The sequence below is a fragment of the Amborella trichopoda genome, chromosome 10, assembly GCF_054954075.1.
Source record: "Amborella trichopoda isolate Santa Cruz 75 chromosome 10, AtrichopodaSantaCruz75HAP2 v2.0, whole genome shotgun sequence".
Taxonomy (NCBI): domain Eukaryota; kingdom Viridiplantae; phylum Streptophyta; class Magnoliopsida; order Amborellales; family Amborellaceae; genus Amborella; species Amborella trichopoda.
Window position 1 is genome coordinate 7,230,772 of NC_142345.1, and position 25,263 is coordinate 7,256,034.

The 25,263-nt window shown below is 32.3% G+C and overlaps 1 long non-coding RNA gene across 1 annotated transcript; it reads left to right on the top strand.

Moving 5' to 3' along the window:
• Positions 1 to 21,991: 21,991 nt before the first annotated feature.
• On the top strand, positions 21,992 to 25,131 carry LOC148780034 (uncharacterized). Its single transcript, XR_016042478.1, has 2 exons — positions 21,992 to 23,023; positions 24,737 to 25,131. It is a non-coding gene; the product is annotated as an uncharacterized LOC148780034 (long non-coding RNA).
• The last annotated feature ends 132 nt before the right edge of the window (positions 25,132 to 25,263 follow it).

Here is a 25,263-nt window from a genome sequence, read left to right on the forward strand (position 1 = left end):
ATATGGATATATTTTCCCTTTATTTTTTTATAGAATTCATTTCATTTGAACTTCCGAACACATTTTTTTTATTTTGAGGTTTTATGATTAGAAATTTTAAAATATAAAATTAAATCAGAAAAGCAAGGTATTTTATAATAAGGATGGTATACTATGAGACTATTTATTGTTTGAAAAATTACGTAAATACCTATTTAAGGTTATGTCATTACTAAAATACCTAATACTTTTTGTTTATAAATCCATTCAACGTAATAATTTGGCCATTTGTCAATCAAAACTAGGGCACCGAATAAAATATTTCAAAAACAAAATATCCCAAAAAAAAAAGTTTAAAATAACCTGCAATTTGGTTGTCTAAAGGTCAGTATTTAACTTAGCCGCCCTCTTGTTCGCAAATATTTTGTGTAAGAGAGATTTTCACATACACATAGTACTTCTAAAATGGGATATTATACTATGTGGTTTTTATCTTTCTTATAAAGTCATCATAATTATTCCTAGTTATTAGATGTCAAATTGCATGGCTTGTTGCGGTGTATCACAAAGTTTGAGAAATTTGTTTTTGAACTTTGAGTCTTCTCAATGACATGCTTACAATCACCCGATTGGAAATATAAAGGATAACGATAATTAGACCTCGTTGCGCTAAAAAGTAAATAGTCACTTTTCATACTTTTTCCCAAATATCCTCAAATTGATCATCTCAACATCAAGATGCATGGACATGAGAAAAAAAAAATGGATTTCAAGTTTTGGAAACAGTGCATCTTCTAACGCATTTTTGGACCATCAATTTTCAAGTTTTCATAGATCTGCTCGATGCAAATTATTTTTGAAGTATTAAACTTCATAATTATAGATGAAACTATATTATAAATCTGTCACAAAGATTTTCAATATTGTAACCACATTTATCAATACTATTTGAATGTATGCATTTACTTTGATTGTTTAGAGCCTCGAATCTATACAAACCGCACCCTTTTTTATATACTTTGCTTTTTATTTTTAATTTTTTAAATCCAATCAACATTCTTATAATTTAGCCATTTGTCAAACAAAAAACTAGGGCCTATGTAATAGGATGATTTTAGGGAAATATCTCCTTATCCCCTATTTTTAACTTTCATATCTCATAAGACCCAAGAATTGAAAATATTACTTGTAAGCAAAAGGTCTCCATCTTTTATATCTTACAACCCCCTGGACCCCTTTGATCATAAATTTTTGACCCAAACAAATACTAGAATGACACCCTATTCAAACCCCATCTCTCTCTCTAAAACTCTATCTCTCTCTTCGCTTCTCGGTGAGTTTACCAGCCAAGGGGTTTAGCTTCAGCTCGAACACCAGCACACCTTCTTATGTGTGTGAGAGATATGGAGTTTGGGTTTTAGAAAGATATGGAGTATTACAGAGAGAGATAGATCTAGTCATTTCATACGCTGTCGAGGTCAATAATACATGGTCAAAAAGGTTTTGGGGATTGTTTGGAAGATAGAAAAGATGGAATCCTTTTGCTTATAAATAATATTTTCAATTTTTGGGTGTGATGAGATATAGAAGTTAAAAATAGGGGATAAGAGGATATTTTCTTATGATTTTAACCGTATCTCGTGTTTGGATATCGAATTGTAAATGAGAATAAAAATGATAGAGAGCGAGAAGAGAGGAAGTTGGATAGTGGTCATAATGAAAAATCAAGAATTTGAATTTAAACAAAAGTCTAGATGGAAGCTACAATTAATATTCACATTCTACAATATTTATGTTGTACTTGGGTACGGTTTCTTGGCCTATTTTATTTATTTTTTGGGAACCTATATAATGAGACCATTACCTTTTGTACAATATGATCATATTTAATCTCGACCATTGGATGTGAAATTGGGTGACTGTATTTATTTCATGGGAAATTTATGTATGGACTGGTTTATAATAACGAAATGACCCAAAAATAGGCGATTATTACTCAAAAGGATGGAATCCCGATTTTGTTTTTTTGCCAAGTTTGCCTCAGTCAGATTTTTAAAACCTCGGATCATTTTGTAGCCCTGACAATTTTGTTTTTTTATCCAAGTTTACCCCCGGTCTGAGTTTTCAAAGCTCGAAACGCTTGGTAACCCCAACATTTTTCAACCTCTGCTAAATTTGCCCTGCATTATTTGCTAAAAAAATTCAACAGAAGGCAATTCAAAAATCAGACCGCCTTTTGTTCTATTTTTTTTAAGTAGAACAAGCAGTCCGATGGTTCAAACATCATACCATATTATGCTCAATGTTTTCTACTAAACAATATGGTCCGAAGTTCGAACCATGAGACCACGTGGTTGCTTCAATGATATATTTGTGGAGTAAAAAAAAAAAAGAAGAGTAGAGCCTATCTCTTTCCCTTATAATTTTAGAACTTCCTTATTCCCTTATGCTTAAGAAAAAAAAGTTCCATCCAAAATGATGGAACTTAAAATAGGAACTTGGTTCCTCAAACCCTATTATGCGTCCCTCCTTATATTTATATTTATATTGTTAATTTATATTTGGATTTGAATTATACTATATTATATTATATATTATATAATATAATAAAATAATTTGTTATATTATATATAATATAAATATATATTAATAAAATAAATATAAAATACACTCTATATGTTGTGTTTTATATATATATATATATTCATATCATAGATGTTTTATATCTTAGTGTATAATATATATTTTACATTTTATTGTATAATATATAAGATATGTTATATTATAGGATATTATATATATAATAAATATAGATTAATAGAATAAATATAAAATATAATATGTTATATTCTATATTATATATTTGCATTTAAATTATTAATATATTTGTATTGTATATATATTATATAATAAAATTCACTACGCTATATATTATATCATATTTTATATAATATATATTATATTACATCAATTTTTTATATTATACATTGATGTAATATAATATACTTTATTACATATAATATATACATTTATGTAATGTAATATATTTTATTGCATATTATATATTATAGTGTAAAATAAATATGAAATACACTATTGTATATATTATATTAGGTTAAGTATTATATATAAATATATATTTATACATTGTTTTTTGTTATAGTTGTCAATTATATATTAAAATTAGATGATATTATACAAAAAAATTAAAATTTATTTTTATTTGTATAGTAAAATGATGATAAAATAATCAAATACAAATCAGTAATTCTAATTTCAATGTATAATATTGTATTTAGTTAGATTTTAATAAATGTTTGATGATAACCTTAATATAGTACTCTTATTTCTTAGTGGATTCCTAAACAAGAACATATATAATGATTTTTAATAATTTTTTTGAATCTTTTTAAAGGCCGAATCCGACCGATTCGGCTGATTCTTTATCCAAAATGCTCATTCACTGATCCGGATGGGTTTTTTGGGTGCCTCATCTGGGGCACCGGTCTGTTTTTTAAACTACTGAAAACCAATGTGTGAAAAGAGAGGTATGGAGGTGAGAACCATATGGAGGATGTTATAAAGTTATTTTCCTAGATATTTAATGATGAAAAAAACGGGAGTTGTTTTAATGTCATTTGAAGATGGACGTGGTTAGCATGCGGTGCACATGTAGAAATGTAGGCCCTTTAATAAATTTATTATTGAAATATACTTTGATCCTAATTTTTAGAGAACATACACTCTTTAACATGGAGATCCTGAATGTGGAAAAATAAATAAATTTTAAAAATTTGAAATAACAATTATAGTAAGGAACATTTGGACTGATAGTTTCAATTGTTTTTAGATGAACCACCTATATACCTTTGGACCGCATATTATACAAATGCGGTCCAGCCCACACGAAACAATTGTTCTTTGAAGATCTAACCATTGTTATATCTTTGACCGTTAAAATTTTATGACAACTTCCTTTATGTAGGATAAATTATTAAGGGTATTTTCTACATCTTTGTACAATAGATATTGCGGTCACAATCATCTCCACTCATTAGATGTCAAATTGGATGGCTTGGAGTGAGTCACAAAGTCCGAGAATATATTTTTTTTTTGGAACTTTTTGTCTATTCAATATAGAGGTGGCAATGGACCGGGATCTGAAGTAGGTCCGGGTATGAGTCAAAATATTGGACCCGAAGGGTTGGGTACAGGTCCATGTGGACTTGACCCAGACCCGCCCCAAATAGTGTTATTATTTAAATGATATTAAATTTAAAATAGTTTAATAATATTTAATAAAATTTAAGTAATATTTAAATAAATATAAGTATATAAATTTGAAGTTATAATTAAATAATGAAAAAGTATAGAATGAGACCATTTATCTTTAGTACAATAATGAAAAGGTATATAATGAGATCATTTATTTTTTGTACAAGGTGGTCACAATTAATCTTGACCATCAGATGTGAAATTACATGGTTGTATTTCATCCATTGACCAAACTCAAACTTTAAAAGAATTTTTCTCGAACTTTGTAACACACCCAAGCTATTAAATTTCGCATATGATGGTTGTAAATAATTGCAACTTCCTTGTATCAAATGTAAATGGTTTTTTTGTATACGATCCCTTAAATAATACATGCATATATTTAACATATTATTTGATTTTTTTATTTTTTATTTCTTTTTGGGGTCGGGTCCAATCGAGTCTGAGTTCAAGTCCCATAAAAGTTTTTGAGTTCGGACCCAGACTGGACGTGACCCGTTCACCACCCCTAATTCAATGACACTCTTACAATCACCCATTTTGAAATTGAAGGAACACAAATGATTGTGACCTTCTTGTACAAAAGATAAATGATCTCCTTATAGACAATCCCGTAATTAAACTGCTCTCTCTCTCTCACCGTTTTTCTCTTTTTGAAATGATTGTCTGTTGCTAGAATTTGTGGAAATTGCTTGGATGAATTATTTACGAACAGTTAAAATGAAATTGCTATAGAACTTGTAAATTATATCGATTTAAAGAGGGTTGTGCAAAACAAATTCTTGGAGTGCCTAGTTTCAAAAGAAAAACATGAAGAGAAACATCAAATAAAACATTCATCTATGATCACAGCTGAAATGTAATATCTAGAGTCAGTGATGGGCTTCTAAGATTTCACCCTGACTCATGTCCATGGCACAATATTTTTAATATTGTAACCACATTTATCGACACTATTTGAATGTATGCATTTACTTTGATTGTTTAGAGCCTCGAATCTATACAAACCGCACCCTTTTTTATGTACTTAGCTTTTTATTTTTAATTTTTTAAATCCAATCAACATTCTTATAATTTACCCATTTGTCAATCATAAAACTAGGGCACTCAATAAAAATATTTTGTTTTTTATTTTTTGTTTGTTTATAAATCCAATCAACATCCATTTATCAAAACTAGGACTTTCAATAAAAATATTAAAAAAAAAAAAAGACAAAACTAATCATTTTCTATTTTTAAAAAACTAAAATCAGGCTGATTTCTGTTTTTGAAAAATCAAAAAAAATTAAATTTTCGATTTAAAAAATTTAAAATTTTAGATTCTTAAAAACCGAAAAAAGAACAAGGAACGACCACTATAGGCGGATGTGGGCCCTGTTTTGGAGGCGGCACCGGCCGTGCCATTTGGCCCAAATTATCAGTTCTTTGGCTTCTAAAATTGCAGGCATCTGAAAGCTACTTTCAAGAGAGAGAAAGAAAGGAAGGCGTATCTCTTTACCCATTCATGATTACATGGCTTCAAGGCATCTTCTCTCTCCTCTCTTTCTTTCTCCACTAACACATGGGGATTGTGGATTCCATTTGAAAATATAAAAAGAAAGAATGGAGACCATTCAAAAGTTAAATGGCGAACCCCAATTAAAAATAATAATAAAACCAAGAGCTGAATAAAGGGGTAGTTTTTGCGCAAAACTTTTTTGTTTTTTAAAAACCGGAAAATAAAAATTTGGTTTTTGAAAAATCGAAAATTGAAATTTTCTGTTCTTGAAATTCCCATAGTTCAAAATTTTCAGTCTTTCAAAAACTGCAATTGGCCCGATTTCGGTTTTTTAAAAACCAAAAATAGATAATTTCATCTTTTTTAAAAATAAAATTGTTATGAATTCCAAGAAACGGACATATCAGTAATAACATTTAAGTATTTGGTATCTTAGTAATAACGGAAACGAAAACAGATATTTAAGTAATTTTTCCTTTATTTTTTCTACAAGAAAGTCACAATTTGAATTTTTAAACTAAGTCAAAACACAAGTTAAATGTCTCTCTCTAAAATGGGAAAGCTTTCCATGTAACCCCCCTCACACATATATAGTATATGTGACTCCTAATCCCAGCCTTTAGATCTGACTAGATGGCTGAGATGGCTTGAGTTACAATGTCACAAGTTGGCTCTTAACCGTCAAATCTTCATCGGACGGCTCATAGTTTTTTGTTTTTGTTTTTATTCCATATATCATTTGGAAGCAAAATCTGGGGAATGCATAAATCTAACATAGGTGTATATAATAAAAATAATAAACAAATATATTTAGTGGTAAACAATTACTCGAATTCCCGACTCAGGGGCATTTTGGTCATTTATACTTATGAGAAATATTTTTTTTTAATTTTTTCTAGGTTCACTGTAAATTTATGATTCAAATATTATCGAGAAATGTGGTTTCAATAATAAAATCTTTACAATAGCCTTAAAATATATTTTCATCTTTAATTATAAAATTTAATGCTTCAAAAATAGTGTAGATCGAGCAGATCTATGAAAACTTGAAAATTTTGAAAATTGACGGTCAAAAAATGAAATCCATTTTTTTCTCTTGTCCATGCATCTTGATGTCGAGATGATCAATTTGGAAATATTTGGGCATCAAGGCAACCTCTTCTAGTGAAATTTTTAGGGTTTAGGGTGTCAGAGCAAGTAAGATTCAAAAATAGAGTTTTTTTTTTGGGAAAATATCTTCATTCCCCCATTTTTTAAGTTTTATATCTCAATAGACCTAAAGATTCAAAACATTTCTTGAGTGATAAAAAATTTAAGTTTTATATCTTTTAACCCCGTAAGCTAACTTTATCTCTTTTAAACCTAGTTTTTTGCCCTAAACAAATATAAAAAAGACATCATTTCTGAACACCATCCTTTCTCTCTCTCTCTTCAAGTGATTTTCCCCTAAATCTCCCTTTCTACATATTTTCCATTCTCTCCCCCCATGTCTCTCACTATTTCTCTCCCCCGTTAGAGAAACAAAGAGGGTGAATGTTAGTGAGAGAAATATGAGAGGAATTTATTACGTAAAGAGATGAAGGGTTTAAAAAGAGCATGTCTTTTTTATATTTGTTAGAGTTAAAAAAATAGTTTAAAGTTAGTCAGGGGGTTAGGAGATAAATTTTGAATATTTGAGTCTATTCAGATATAAACACCAAAAATAAGGGGTACGAAGATATTTCCTTCTTCTTTTTTTGTAATGCCACAAAAAAAACTAATCAAGCTGATCATTCTCCTTCTATGGATGATCGCTGGGAACAAGCTATAGAATATTTGACCAAAATCATGGAGGATATTCTTGTTGGTTTTATGTGGCCTTTAAAGGCCTTGTGAGTGTGTAATGAAAAATATTTATTATAGTGGAACATAAACTCAGTGGGAATGTGGTCCCTTGAAGACCATACTAAGCAAATGATATTTGCAGATACTGGACTGTGCTTGACGATCTAGGCCAGTCGGTTGGAAAACCCAAGGTACTTGGGCATGGGCATAAAAAATAAACCGAGATAAATGAGCCGAGGGACTGTGTGACCCTTGTGTGTGATGGTAGCCTACAGAGACGGGGGCTAAAACCTCATCTATGTTCCATCACACGGCATGCATATAGATAGATAGTTCGGAAAAGCTAGGTATCCACCTTTGGGTGAAGCATATGCATGTGCGAAAGATACCCTTATGCGCCATAGAGCTGTGGTCGCATCAGGTCGTGGTGACCTTGACTTGTCTCTAGGGGAGGACCTGTAATCCACGTACTGGGATTGTGACTTCTTGGCTCATCGATCAGATTTTGGTGACCCGCTAATGAGCCCCTACTTGGACTGTGGGTCATGGGAAACACTGGGCCGGTTCGATAAAGCAAGTGTGGTCTGTAGTCCACAGTTGAAGGTGGAGTACCCCATGATCGTTGATTGAATTCCTGAACCATATGGATCCACTTCCCATTATATTAATTTAATTGTGTTCATTTTATTATTAAATTATTTTAGATTTATTATTTGAATTTTTATAAGTTATTTGATATTTTATTTCTTGTTTTTGGACTTATAAAAATGACGTTATTAATTTACAAAGTTATAATATTTTAAAATTTATTTTATTTAAATTTAAAATATTTATTAAAAAAAATACATGGGGGCTCATAGTGCATATAGGAACACCATGTGTGTATTAGGTGAGGCCCCACATACCATACATGGGTGGCACGCCCCACCCTTGGATAACTTCTCTTGTTGCTTTGTCTTCAAGGTTTTTTTAAATATGGTAACTATATCTTGTAGCATACGGTCAAATATTGATTAGGAAATATTGACCATATCTTATCTTGAAGGAATATCTTGACTTGATATTATTGAAATACTCTTATGGAAAATATGAGATGGAATATGTATGCAATTTATGGATTTAATTTATTTAAATATATTGATGGGAAAGTGGTTTAAGGAAAGGGGGATAATGGTTCATGCACCTTCCATAATATTGATGGCCCATTTATGGAATGGATGGCTCAGATCTCTCACCCCACAAGTCACCTTGACCAACGGTCCATATTCAATCTCAAAAAAGAGACAAACTATGGGAAACCCTAAAGAAACCCTAGACCTAAATTTCACTATAAATAGGGGTGCTCTCCCTCATCTCTACACACCTCTCTCTCTCCCTCCCATAAAATTTCTCTCTCTTCCCTAGGGGCCACGCCCCTCTCTCTTAACTCTCTGAGTTTCTCTCTACTCTCTCTCTCCTAAAAAGACCCTAGGGGGTACACCCCAACATAGAGACTCTCTCTCTCATGATCTAATCTAAAGATTGGGAAAATTAGGGTTTGAGCCCAATTATTTTGGAGTTAGGGTTTTGCAGAGATTTAAGGGTAGTTACCTAATTTGGCCGAAATTAGTTTTCTCGGTTCGAGATTGAAGCTAGACCGCTGATCCCGCGCTATTGGATGTAGTGACTCAGTGTGGGGTCTAAAAAGCCCGGTTGAGGTAATCTCCGGCATCTTTTCTTTTAATTGTTTGTTCTTTTATTTTATATTCTCAAGCACATTATTAGGTTGTATGAATGACATCAAGTAGTTGAGATTTATTCTATTGATGTGTTATTTATTTTTGGAATTTCAATTGTTTGTAATTAGACCATCTGTGAGTGATCTTGTTGTCAAAATTATAAGGGGTACTTATTATTAAAAAAAAAAAAAAATTGTATTTCGCGGCAAAATATTAAATAGTTCTTTCTTTCAATTTGTGACACTTTGACTAATGTTCAAACATAATTTCATGAAATGAATCAACGGTTGGAGAACAATGTTCATCGCGAAAATGGTGATGCCAACTATGAAGATCCTATTCCAAATCTCAAAAAAGATGATGCCAACTATGAAGATCTGATTCCACATCTCACTGTAGAGACGAATCGAGCTCCTAGGCCAACTCAGACTGCTGATCTAGAGAAAACACCATGACCAATATTACTTATGATGGTCGACCACCCCATAATCCGAATTCCAGTCAAATATGGAAGAAATAGTAGCCCCCAATCCTTGCTGAAGTTCCAAATTCCAGAGAGGAATGAGCTTTAGAGAGAGAAACATGAAATTTGGAGAAACAACCATCAAAATTTAGGCCTAGTTCTATCTAATATGCTTGAAAAAATATATAAAATCTATATAAATAAGAAAATAGAGATGAAAAACTCTTCACCATGTATAAAAAGCAATGCTATATCTTATTTAGATTCAATATTCTTGAAATTTGCAGAAAAAACCATCAAAATGTACGCCTAGTTCTATCTAATATGCTTGAAAAAATATATAAAATCTATAACCATGTATGAAAAGCAATACTTTATTTTATTTAGATTCAGTATTCTTTCACTCTTCACCATTTCTTCCTCTTGAGGTTTCTCTGGATTCATACAATACTGACATTAGCCGGGACAACATCATCTCTCTCTCTCAACATAGAGAAGATAGAAAGTTGTGTTTATTTTTGTGACCAGAGAAAGATTGAAGGGGTAGGTATACTCTCTCTCTCTCTTGGAAAAGAAAGAAAATGTCTGCTTCTGTCTCCTGGACAAGAAAGAAAGGCCTGCTTCTCTCTCTTCTTTGATAAGTAAGAAAGGTGCCCCGGTTTTCAGTTGACTTCTCTGTGACAAATCATCGCCGTTCAAAATAATGGATGGAAAAAAGGGTTGCATTTTTAGTTAGTTTCAATGGGCTGCAGGCTTATCAAATCATTTTCCTAACTTATAAATATTTTATAGTGGTAACGGATCCGGGTCGAGTGTGGGGTAGGTCCACCTATACCCATACCCGTACCCGAAAATTTTCGGGTACACCTTGTAGGACCTGGACCCTACCCACGGGTCGAAATATTGAACCCATACCCGGACCTGTGAAGGGTGTGGGTTGGGTCCGAGTCCATTGCCACCCCTACTCATTAGTGAATTTTTATAGTAATTCGTTAATGGTTCATTACCATCTAAAATCCATTATATAGTCAAAGTTGTGTGACAGTATTTGATTATTAATATTTTTTCTACAAATTAGATTCATCTAAAAACTGGAGCATATGTACATACAACCAATTCACATATAAGTAAAATATTAAAAATAATTTTCAAAAAATAAAATAATGAAAATATCTCTGAAATATTTATAGGGGTAATTTGGTCATTTTATTATTTCGATTTTTTATATTTTATTTCGGTGTGCCGAACTAAGATGGTAACACCCACAAAATTCTAGGTTAATTTGATTTAATTCTAGGTTAATTTGATTTGTAGAAAAGTTATTAAAATAAAAAACTTATCAGACAATCGTGACCATTCGATGGATTTAGATGGTGATAAGCTATGAGCGAAATATAGTAGAAATTCGCTCATGAGTAGTTTTAAGTATTTTCCAATATACAGTGTAAAATACATAGTATATATGATAAAGAAAAGTAGACAATGAGACCATTTATCTTGGGTACAAAGTGGTCACAATTAATCCTGACCATTGGATGTGAAATTAGTTGGATTTATTCCTTTGACGAAGCTCAAACTTCAAAAGAAATTTTCCTGAACTTTGTGATACATCTAGGCTATCAAGTTTCACATCCAATGGAAGGAAGTAATTGTGACCTCATTGTATGAATGATAAATGGTCTCATTGTACACAATCCCATAAAATAATCTATTTTTTATTTTTTAATTATCGACTTGTTCTAGATAGGACACACTAGGTCGGGTCGGGGTCCAATTGTCTTAAACATGATCCAGGCTTGAGTTGGTTATTTAACTACTTGGATCCGACTCAACCTATCCCCACCCATGTCTGTATGAATCGTTAAAGAAATTTAAAATTGAAAAAGGAAAGAAAATGATATACAAATAAGATAAAGAAATGTGTTTCATACCAGCTGGACCGCATGACTACATATAAGGTTCAAAAAGTGTAAAGCATCGATCTTAAATATTGATGCAAGGAGGTGTTCCATCTAAAATCAATGGAAACTAACTGTCCAAATATTTTCTTACTAGAATTATTATTTCTAGTTTTTAAAATTTATTTATTTTTTTATATTTATGGTCTCCATGTTAGATAGTACATATCCTTAAACATTAAGTCTAAAAATCCATCTCAGAAATGGATTTATTAATAGCCACGCATTTCTACAGCTTGACCGCATGAAAACGGGTATATAAGTTTTTCCGGACTGTTTTTTTCTCTACCGGACACGTTTTTTATTGGACTAGTCTCACACAAGGTCATTACTCTCTGTGTGCATGATTAAGGATCCAAATCGAACGGCCAATTCTCTCACTCATCTATTGAAAAATATGCATATCACAAAGGTATAACTTTTCAAATGAGAGAGCAAGATATTACATTCAGAGATGGAAAGCTCTATTACTAGTGTGCTTTGAGCAGAGCTATATTCGGTATCATGTCCATTAAGCCTATTTGGTCAAAAGTAAGTAAAACCTCATCTTATGGTGTAATTGAGGAATAAATTATTATAGTTGGACAGTTGTAACACTTCTCCATTACTTATACAACGGCTCTGTAATATGTTTTAAAATCCGGATCAGTGAGGCAGATTGTCCAACCCTCATATCCGTAAATGATTGCTAGATTGGTAATTTGGATCGATCCGAATCTATAGTCTAGAAAACTAATAAAATAAAATATTTAAATTAGAATAAATTTTGATGGGTAGGAATTTAGGTGGACCTATGAAAATACTAGATAAGCTTAAAAACGAAAACAAAACAAAACAAAAAAAGAAAAAATGGATTCCTTTTTTTTTTTTTGGTGGTTGGGGGGGGGGGGGGGGGGGGGGGGGTGGTCTGCTTTTTGGAACCAGTTTGATCAATGTTACTCCTAGTATGGATCAATGGGTTTTAAATTTAATAGTTAAGAGGACCATTCTAAAAAGGGTGCAGTTAGCATACGGATACATCCGTAGCTATAGAGGTAAGGTGAAACCTCAAATTTTATCATGGTATATAATTTTGATGTAAAATATTCTTAGGATCATCTCAAAAATCTATTTCTACATCTAATTATAAAATTTTAAATTTCAAAAATGGTTAAAATCAAGTAGATCTATAAACATATGAAAATCTTGAAAATGGACGGTGTAGAAAATATATTATAAAATGCACTATTTCTTAGACTTAAAATCTTTTCATTTTTCATGGTCATACATCTCGATGTCGAGATGATCAATCAAAGGGTTTTTCAACATTAAAACTATCTTTTCTGATGGATTTTTTAGTTACATCCGTAACTATAGAAGTAAAGTTGCATCCTTATATAAACTTTTTCCTTCTAAAAATGCCCTACAACACTTACCTTTAAAGTTAGCCATTGGTTAAAGGATGGTTATATGGTCATGTCTAGTTCTACCCTTTTAAATAAATCATTTAAATTTCTTTATTAAAAGTTCCATCGTGCAACTCGACCCGATGACCCCAAATTAGGGCCCTATGGAGTCACTGCTTTCAACATTTCATTGCATAACCCCTAAAAAAAAATTAAATTAAATAAATAAGTAAATAATAATAATAATAAAAAGAGAAATAAGCAATCGAATTGGTAGGCAAAAAAAGAAAAAAAAATCACATCGAAAAGAGTAAACATATATGGTAGGAAAAAATCAGATCCAATATACAATGAACTTCAAATGACGGTCCTTCATGATCATGGGGTTCGCTATCCTGAGCTTTAGAGCTATATTCCGACCGTGGGGTGTGCATCCTGGTCTTTAGAGTTCTGATGGGCCGACCAGAGAGGTCAGGTCTTGGTGCTCTCCGGGTCTGAGCCAAGCAAGCCCACACTTGGATAAGGATTTCTTCACCCCTAGCCAATGGATTCCAGCTACTGTAAACCCAATAGTTTTCAAATCAAGAGTCCTATGCCATTTCTTTTCTAGAAAGTGGCCTTTATTTTAAGGAACTGGCCTTTGTTTTTAGGAACTGGCCATTATCACCTCCACTCTGAGGAAATCACTGCTCTATAGCTTGGAACCATAGGAACTGGCAAATACATTCCATGGTCTGGTTTAATAACTAGAGTGATTTACGTACGGATCCTAAAATTTTTTCTAAAATATGAAATGTTATAGTTATAGGCCAAAATTACAAAGAAAATCGGTCGACCCGTGTTTTTTTTAATTTTTTTAATTTTTCAAAATTATCCAAAAAAAAAAAAAAAGAAATTAGGAGCATTTCATATTTTAGAAAATATTTTAAGACTAATACGTAAATCACTCTAATAACTAAACTAACTTTTTGATAGAAGGCAAAAACACCTCCCCCCTCCCAGAGGGTTTCATCAGAGGGTTTTCTTCAAAAATGTGAAGAAGCGACTGCTTCTTAGTTCTTACTAAAAGCAAGCTCTATGCTGAGTAGTAGAAATGACCCAATGCGTAAACCATTTTCGATTCAACACATTCAAGAGAAGTAAATGGCAAAATAGTCTCATAAGAAACATTTTCTCAATGTTATAGCTACCTATAAAGCAATAATATATGATTGTTTTCGACAGAACATAGAGTAACCAGGGGATTAGCCAGCCCTTGTTGGGGTAACATAAGTCATTTTTTAAAAACACTCAATAGAAAGTTTTCTTTCTGATGTGGATAAGCTCCATGCCGGGCAACCAAAGTTTTTATGACATATTAGTGATTAAGGGCATATTTTTATTTCCTCTTATTTTCTTCCTAAGAAGATATAGGTTGAAGTTGCAATAAACGAAATAGAGTAGAGGAGAGAGAAAATAGATATATGTGGTTCGGCCATGGTGCCTACCTCCATGAACGGTAAACTAGTATTTCATAGAGATTACTCTGGTTTACCAAATATTTATAGAGTTGTAATTCTTGTCTTCTAAGAAAAAAATCTCACTATAATAGTAATCCCACAATATTGGAAACCCAATATCTTGTAATATACAAGATAGGAAACTCAATATATAGTTTCTATAATTATCAACACTCCTCCTCAAGTTGGTGCGTAAATATCAATAGAGCCCAACTTAGACAGTAGCTGATGGAACTTTGTCTTTACAATAGTTTTGGTAAACATGTCTATAAGTTGGTCTTCTCTTCGAACATAAAGAGTACTAATAATTTTTTACTAAATATTTTCTATCATAAAGTGACAATAAACTTTTATGTGCTTGGTTCTTTCATAAAAAACTGGATTGGAGGCTATATGCATAGCTGCTTGATTATCACAGAACACCTCCATTGGATTGACTGATGGAAACCCCATATCTTGAATTAGGTATTTTAGTCCCATCTCGAAGAATGAAACTATCACTATATTTCCTCTTTTTTCTATTTCTTCTTCCAAGCGCGGGATAAACCCAAGAGTTTGTGGGTTTTTGGGTTTTTGGGTTTTTTTTTACCAATTGTGGCCCTCCCTTCTAGATTCGGCATCTGCACTGGATCGAGCAACTACATTTTGTTTCTTGCTTTTCCAAGTAATTAACTTTCTTTCGACTAATATACAATAGTAAGTAGTGGACATCCTGTCAATTGGACTACATGTCTAGTCAACATCAGAATAACCAATGATATTAATGTGACCATTCGGTTTCAACCTAACACCTCTGCTGGGTGACAACTTACGATATCTGAAAATTCTGTCGACAGCCTCCATATGACATGATCTAGGAGCATGCATAAATTGGCTCACAAGACTAACCACATACATTATATATGGTCATGGCATATTCAAATAAATCAATTTTACCCACAAGTCTCTAAAAGGGCCCCACATCTTCAAGAGGTTTTCCATTTGTTAAATTAAGTTTGTAATTAATATCAACAGGAGTATCAACGGGTTTAACTCCTAGTTTCCTAATTTCTTTCAATAGATCTAATACATATTTTCTTTGAGAAATGAAAAGTGTCATTTTTTAATGTGCTACTTCAATGTCGAAAAAATACTTTAGTTGACCAAAATCCTTGATGTCAAATTTCTTATGAAAAAATTTTAAAATTTTTATAATGTTTTCTTTATCATTACTTGTAATGCTAACATCGTCAACATAAATTAGTACAACTGTTGTACTTGAAGTTCCCCTTTTTGTGAACATAAAAAAATCAACTGAACTTCTAAGAAACCCAACACTTATCAAAGTTGTGCTGAGTTTGACATATTATGCACAATGTGCTTGTTTTGGTCCATACAAAGTCTTCTTTAATTTGCATACATTTCTCCTTTTTTTTGTTAGAATGGCCTGAAGGACGACTCATATAGACTTCTTCTTTAAGGTCACCAATTAAGAAGACATTTTTAATACATATTTAATGCAGAGACCACCCACAATTAACTATGATAGACAAAAGAACACGAACAATATTCATCTTGGCAACTGGTGCAGAAATCTCTTTATAATCGACTCCATAAGTTTGAGTAAATCATTTAGCCAACAACCTGGCCTTATGTCTCTCAATAGACCCATCACATTTGCTTTTATAAACCCATCTACATCCAATTGCTTTCTTTCCTTTAAGTAGCTTGACAATTCCCAAGTATGACTCTTGTCATATGTTTGAAGTTCTTTTTTCATGGCCTTCCTCCACACAGGTTGAGAAATACATTTTGAAAATTGGTTGGTTCAGAATTATTAGAAATAGAACTCCAAAAAGTAAAATAACCATAAGAAATACTTTCATATAAAATATGATTTTGAACATGATAATAAACTACATGGAAAGTATAAAAAACCTAAAGTCTAAAAGAAGGTTAAGAGATACGAGAATGCCTATGAAAGGGAGGATCACGTAGGGCCATAGTCACGGTGAAGTCTTCTTCTTCTAAACTAGTTTGGTGAGTTTCAAATGTATGTTCAGCTTTGGTTTGATCATCATAACTCGTTCTGGGCATGTTAGACACATCACTAATACTAATATTAGGCAAAGGCAAACGACATCTTGAACACTCCCCATGAGTCCTATTTTCTAAACCACTCTCCAATGTTTCATGAAAATAAAACTTTGTTTCAACAAATTGAACATCTCTGAAAATATACATTTTTATGGTTACGGGATCATAATATTTGTATCCTTTTTGAGTAGGTATATTGTCGATCTTCTTCGGGTTTGTTTTTATTCTTCGTTACAAAGACCCAAGTTTCTCAAACCTGCAAGTTACGTCAAGCTTTTGCCATCAATCTCTTTGCAAGTTGTTCGTTGCAAACTTGGGAGTTCCATTAATCTATTTGCAACAAGTTCCATCAAGCTTTTGCCGTCAAACCCTTTGCAATAAGTTCTATCAACCTTCTGGGTCATACTCTTTGTAAATTGTTTGTTGCAAACTTGGGAGTCCATCAATTTCTTTGCAATATATTTTTTAACCCATTACAACTTTTTTGCTGCAAAAGAAAGTTGCCCGATTTTTCCAAGGGATTTTTGGCTCGTTGCATTGCATTAGCATAACTATTATGTGATAACAAATGGATCGATGCACATCGGCAATTTTTAGAGAGAGAAATTGTACTTATCATTGGAATCTTCAGTCGGTTCTTATTGAGGCGTCTTTTGTTCTTTAATCGTCGTTGCTAACAATCTGCCTCTCTTTATCTTTTAGTAATGGCAGATTCAGAACGTAACTCTGGTATGAAATTTATTATTGTTCTTTTAAATGGACTTAATTATCCTGTTTGGTCGAAAGTTGTTTCTCGCTTTCTCTTTGAATGATCTAAACTTGGACACATACCTAGGAAGAAAATCAAGAATATTGATTTCAAAATCTCTAAAAAAAGTGTTGAAAAATCTTTTTTTGTTACTAATAATGAGAAATATGAAACAAAACTACTTCAAAATAGCGGTAATAAGACAATAGATAGATCTACCACTCAGACCGCAACCACTCAAATCCATCACTACAAGTGTTATCATTATCAGTAATCAAGTAACAACAATGGTTCTTCTGCAACACAGGATCCTTCGTCTTTATTCCCGAACACAGGTAACCCTTATACTCTCACATCTTCTTGTGACACTTTTTCTTGAATAATAGATAGTTTCAGTGGCCACAGATCATATGACTCGGAACTTGCAGTGCCTATTTAACCTCAAAAATAATAAAAATATGAACCGTATGTCTATTGCTAATAGTTCCTTGATTTCAGTCCATGATGTTGGTAAGACCAATTTTTTCTCCAAGTCTCATAGCTCTGATAACATGTTGAAGTTGTAATAAATGAAATAGAGAAGAGGAGAGAGAAAATAGATCAACACACATATACGTGGTTCGGCAATAGTGCCTACATCCACGAACGGTAAACTAGTATTTCATTCATAGGGATTACTCTGGTTTCCTAAAGATTTATAGAGTTATAGTTCTTGTCTTCTAGGAAATAAATCTCATTGCAATAGTAATCCCACAAAATGAGAAACTCAATATCTTGTAATATATAAGATAAGAAACTCAATATCTGGTTTCTATAACCGTTAACAATATATGACGTGGATAATCTTTCTAATATAGAAATATTGAAAGGTTTCTATACTTTTCCTACACCATAGAATTTCTATCCTCCCCCTACCATCCGGCCGTCCAATTTTGATCAAGAGAGTCACTCACCGTTTGATCTTAAATCTGACGTCTCAAAGTATTTTATTTTTATTTTTTTATACAAATTGTATGAATATAAAATTTGGTATCTGTCATCTTCTCATTGGGTTGCACTTATAAAATATTAGAAATAATTTTTCAATAAAATATAATGACCAAAATGCCCTTTGAAACTTTCAAGGGTATTTTGGTCATTTTATTTTATTAAAAATATTTTTTTATATAATTTTTGTTAGTGTGAGTTTAATAGAGGAATGGACATCCAAAATTTGGTGTCAAAATAGTTCATAGAAAAAATTAAAACTAAAACGGCCTAGTGACGTGACATTGTGATTGGGGAATCTTAGCCCTCCAATCAAAATGGACAATTAGATAAGGGGGAGTATATATGTTTTATGTTGTAGGAGAAGCATAGAAAGCTTGCCCTATTGATAATATGATGCTACTGTTCGCAAAATCGAACCTGAACGGTTAACCGAACATGGGCCCTGAAGCAGTTTAAACGACCTAATAGGTAAACCGGCCAATTTAACCGCTCTAACCGGCAAGTCCCGAGTGGTCAAAAAAGTGTTAAAAAATGAAAAAATTACAAAAAAAAAATCTACTAAAATATGAAAGCATATAAAGAATGATTAAAACAAAACAAATTCAAATGAAGTTGAAAATTAATGAAACATAGAATTTAACGAATCAATTTTTGAATTAAGGTGAGTATTAATGACGAAAACAATTTTTAACATTTACCATAATGTGAAGAATATTAAAAAATACATTACAAACCAAAATCTTTATTTTTGAGAATTTATGTATTTGTTTTTTAATTTTTTTTAAAAAATACCGGTCGATCACCAAAACCGCCCAAAACGGAACTGGCCGGTTCCGATCTAACCGAACGGTTAACTGTTAAATCACCAGTTTTTCTAACAATGATGAATACTTCAATTTTGAAGCACTCAGTTTTCAAAAAATACATAAATTAACGTTCTTGTGGATAATTGAACATGAGATTCAGGATAGAAAAGGCCTTCTGGCCCTTCACTGTTTTGATTGAGAGGAATGTCAAGGGGAACTACTTTTGTATTTGCACTTGTATCCAAGGCCCTTATGTGATTAATGGGGCAACCTTGTCACATGAACGCCATGATATCAGTGAAGATACCGTGATATCTAATTTTCTCTCTTGCTCTTTTTCAAAAGTCAAAGAGATGAAAATTATCCCTTGAAATTTGCAATAGAATAACGCTTTTATATTTTAAAACTAATCCACATTGCATAATTAGTATAAGACTTTTTACATTCTTTGTAACATCTTCTCTCAAAATGAGCACCTACAAAACAGTGAAATACTGTGTATCTCATCATCGTCCAAAATTCATCACACGGTTACATTTGTCCAATAGTATTTGAATTTTGATAATTATTTTACTTATCAAATTTATCTAAAATTTGGGGCATGTGAACATATAACCAAGTTGCATCAAAATAAAAAAAAAATATAATAGTCATAAAATAAAATGATGAATTTACCCCTAAAACATTATAGGAGTATTTTACATAATTTTTATCATTCAAATTATTTGTTTTATATTTTATTCATGTACATCTCAATAAGGAGCACACACCTACAAATTTTCATATCATTATGATTTATTAAAAAAATTTTAAAATTTAAACACTATCAGACATCTGTGACAAGGTGATCAACTTTGAACGGTGATAAAGTCATAGGTGAAGTACCGGAGAACTTCACCTATATGAATTTTGTAGTGTTTTCCTATATATATGGAAGCATCTACAAAATGCCTATAGATGGAGTTCTATTGTACTTCCCCTACACATCATCACCGTCTAAAGTTCATCGCACAGTCACGATTGTCCGGTAGTGTTTCATTTTTTAATTTTTTTTTTTAAAAATCAAAATGATCTAAAATTTGGAGCATATATACATCTTAGTGAGGCGTACCTAATAAAAATAAAAAAAAATAATTCGTGAAAAATAAAATGACCAAAATACCCCTGAAACATTTCAAGGGTATTTTGGTCGATTTATTTCATGTAAAATATGTTTTTGATACTTTTTTTAGATTTGCCTATTTTTCATGAACACAAGCTTCAAATTTCAGATCATTCTGATTTGTATAAAAAAAATGAAAATGAAACACCACCGAACAATCGTGATCGTGCGTTGAACTTTGGACGGTGATGAGGGTAGACGATATCACTGTAGATTTTCACCTACAGGAAAAAAGGAGGCCAACGGCCTAGATTGAATCTGAGCCGATTTGACATTCACGAATGTCCGGTAGTGTTTGAATTTTAATTTTTTTTCTATAAATCCAAATCGCTTAAAATTTCCAGCGCGTGTACATAAAAAATAGGTGAATCTTCTACAATATATCAAAAATAGGTGAATCTTTGAAAAATATCAAAAAAATATTTTTATATAAAATAAATTGACCAAAATACCCCTAAAAAGTTTTGGGGATATTTTGGTCATTTGTTTTACAAATTATTATTTTTTATAGTTTTATTAAGTGTGGCTTGATGAGAAGAACACACGTCTAAAATTTCAAGTGATTTGGATTTGTAAAAAAAAAGATTAAAATTCAAAAACTATCAGACATTTGTGTTCGTCAGATTGTAGAAAAAAAATTAAAAATTCAAAAACTACCAGACATTTGTGCTCGGCCCAGATTCAATCTGGGCCGTTGGGCTTATACTATCCATGAACTAGTGGGCTCACCCAAGCTTTTTCCATATATATATATATATATATATATATATATATATATATATATATCAATCAAGATTATTGAAGTCCTTGCTAATCAAGACGACCAAAAAGGAAAAATGATTTTATACTATGAAACCATTCACTTTAGGTACAAGGAAGTCACAATTACCTATAACCATCCAATATGAAATCTAATAACTTGAGTGTCATAAAAATTGAAAATTTTCTTTTTAACTTTCGGCATGGTCAATGGAGTGAATACAACCACCCAATTTTACATCCACTAGTCAAGATCAATTACAACCTTCATATACCAAAAAAAAATGTATTATATTTGATACAAGGATATCATAATGTTCTTTATATGTTAGAAGAGAAATTTAATGACTTCAGTGTATTACAAAGTTCCTTTTTTTTTTTTTTTTTTTTTTCTTTGCTTTTGAAGACTTTATGCTCAGTCAATAATTCACCTTCAAGTTGCACAACATCACATCTAATGGTAAAAGGTGATTGTGACGTGCGATATCTTCGTATCAAAAGTAAAATAGTTGTCAATTATCCAAAATATCAAATGCCATGGTTCCTCCCTTCCAATTGAAGATTTGGGTACACATTCATATCTAATCATAAAGTACTTGAATTATTATAAAAATATTGATTGATCAAGAGTAACTACGTGTGAGTTTCCTCGAAACTTTCTTGAACCCAAAAAAAAAAAAACATTTGTTGGATAAATAACAATAATATATTCCTTATCATATCTAGTCAATCAAAATGCTTGTGATTAACGGCCCCACATTCGTTTCTTTCTCAATAAGCATCCACATAATATCATGTAGAGAGTGTATTATAAGTAGTTGAGATGTCTATCCATGCAGATGGGAATGAAGGAAAGAGAGATTTTTATGGCACCTCACTTTCCCTCTCCTTCAAGGGCTTCGGATCCTTGCCTTCAAAGGAGGATTAGAAGCCTTTGGGGAGCATGGATGAAAGTTGTTTTGCCTTCTATTTACTAGTTAGCTAGTTAAACATTACAGTCTTTTGCCTATCCTTGGAAGAGTGTGCTGTTAGAGGAGTATCGGGTTCACTCTAGCCGAAGACTCAAAATTTAAAAGACAGATTTTTTTTTTTTTTTTTTTTTTTTTTTTCAATTTTTTTAATTTTGTTTAACTGTCTTTCTAGGAGTGCAAGTTCTCCAGGGTTCTTTGCCTCAAGTGTTTCCGAAAGTGCTGTGCGAAAAAGAAGACTTTAGGGAGCCTTTGTCAGATGAATCTCCAAAACCACCCGAACAAGGGTGAAAACAACCCACAAGCACTACAACTGACATGCTCTCAATCCACATGTGTCTTTTGATTGGCCCATGTTGGGTCATTTAGAATAAGGCAGGAATGGGCCAGGCCAGGCGGCCCGGCCTAGCCCTAAAATGGTAGGACCTGGGTGACAAAGCCGGGCCAATGCCGGCCAGCCCACATTTTTTCTTGTTTTTCCCTTTATTTTTTTCCATTTGTTTTTGGCCCGGTCGGTTGCCACCCTTATTTTAGAGAGAACATTTAATAATGGAGAAAACGCTATTAAAACCTCCTCAAGATGGGGCCAAGTCCATTAGAAAAGATCTCTCTAGAAAACCACTTTATAATGTAAAAAGAAAACACTAGCAATCCCTCACCCTTAACACCCTATGAACTCCAATCTTAAAACACTAATAACATTCTAATGATTGGGTGCTTAACATGGACCCACAAGTGGACTGGATAAATAGTGGAGGCCCCAACATGTGGCTGTCTATGCTTTGTGAATTTAAGAGGCAAGGTGAGGTAGATGATTTTAGGTGAACAAGAAAAGCGAGCAAGAAGATCGGCCAAGGGATCAACAAAAAGACGTGAGGTTTGGAGTTTTGAGAACTGCAATTGGAGCCGGAATCGGTAAGATCTGATAGTATTTTTGGATTTGAAAAACACTGTGCTGTATTTCAAAATAGGAAAATTGTTTCATGCGTCGGGTCCCACATTTCTATATATGCTCCCTCCATTATAAAGCATCCATCTTAAAGATGGAAGCAAATGGGAGGTCCATTTAACTGTCCAACTATTTTTTATAAATAATATTTTTAAAAAATTATTTAAGATATTCATGATCTCCATGTTAAAAATTACATGTCTTTAAAAGTTGGGTCTGAAAATTCATCTCAAAAATCGATTTTTTATGAGGGAACTCATTCTACATGGAAAAATTGGGTCTGAAAATCCATCTCAAAAATAGATTTTTAAGAGTGGACTCATAGAACCCATGTCCATCAAAATATTATAATTTTATATATTGCTTTTCTATGTTTTCAATAAAATAGAGAGAATGTGTGTGTGTGTGGTAGGTTTAGTCCTATATTGAATAATAGAGTTGAGTACGAGTGGCATTTATATACAAATGCTTGAGTTTATGGTAGAAAGGAAAAAGCGTGGATGCTTGTGCTGAGGATGTACATATGGCGTTTAGGGTCTAAGGTTTCTCTTAAGAGCACTCTTTGTAAATTATTTAGTGTTTTAAAACCCGATTATTTCCAATCAAGGTTGTCGATTCGGATGCAGAATGCGTCTCGGTGGATCCTGGCACAGTTCCCTCCTAAAACCCCCTCTTATTTCTTTTTTTCTCTTTTCTTTAAGCTTTTCTAATGTTGTCTAAAGCACTCTAAATCCCCATCCCATAAACCATTATTTTTATTTTTATCTAATTTTATTTATTTTAAACTTTTTTGGATCATTGATCCAGACGATCGAGAACAATCCCGATCGGTGATCCATACCAGGATTGGGGGTGGACGATATGCCTCATTGACCTGATTGTTTAAATACTTATATTATTCATGATAATCTCTAGAACATACAACCTCAAAATATCTATGCCTTTGACACTATGTTAGTCTTAGGTTGATAATCTCTAGAGCATACAACCTCAAAAGATCTAAAACATACAACCACAAAAGATTTATGACTTTGATACCATGTCAGAATCTTAGGTTTCTCTTAAAGATTTATGACTCTCACATGTTATAGAGCCTTAGGTTTAAATATTTATAACTTTGACATGGTACAGAGTCTTAGGTTGCAATTAAGAGAATTCTTTGTATATTATTCATTGATAATCTTTCTGCTAAAGATTTATGACTCTCACATGGTATAGAGCCTTAGGTTTAAATATTTATAACTTTGACATGGTACAGAGTCTTAGGTTTCAATTAAGAGAATTCTTTGTATATTATTCATTGATAATCCCTGGAACATACGACTTCAAAAGATCTATGACTCTGATACCATGTTAGAGTCTTGGGTTTGATCATCTTTACAACCTACAACCTCAAAAGATCTAGAACATACAACCTTAAAAGGTTTATGATACCATGTTAGAGTCTTAGGTTCTCTTAAGAGAACTCTCTATATATTATTCATTGAGAATCTCTAGAACATACGACCTTAAAAGATCTATGACTCTAATGCCATGTTAGAGTCTTAGGTTTGATAATCTCTAGAACATGTAACCTCAAAATATTTATGACACTTGTACCATGTTATAGTCTTAGGTTTCTCTTAAAAGAACTCTCTATACATTATTCATTGACAATCCCCTTAACATATATATTTTAGGAGGTCTAGAATGAGAGTTCTTAAATTGAAGGAGGCTCATCCCCTATCATAGGGACGTGAGATAATGGAAAATTTATAGCAAGGCATCGTCTTAGTTATGGAAAGGAAAAGTTCCACTTTCTTTATAAAATGGCGTGTGGTACAAGTTGGGCCATAGTGTTTTGTTTTTTATCTTTCTTTAGTAATTATTTTTAGGGGTGTGAATGTAAACTCCTATAAAAGGAGCACGTGAATTGTAATTGAGGGAGATTGAATTTTATGAATGAAAAACAGTGATCTTTGAGATCGTGTAGAGTGAGAGAGAGAGCCCTTTGTGGGTGTTTTTTTTTTTTCTCCTTTACTAATGGGCTCATGTCAGAATACTTGTATCCATGTATTTTGTTATTTCTTCTTGTGATTCTCTTCTAGATTTTTTTTTCTCCCTTAAGCATGGTTAACTTTTTCGGTGTCGTTTGCCGATAAATTTTATATTGCGCCAATTATTTCTTTTGTTACAAACTCTACAAAATTAATGCTAACCAATGTCA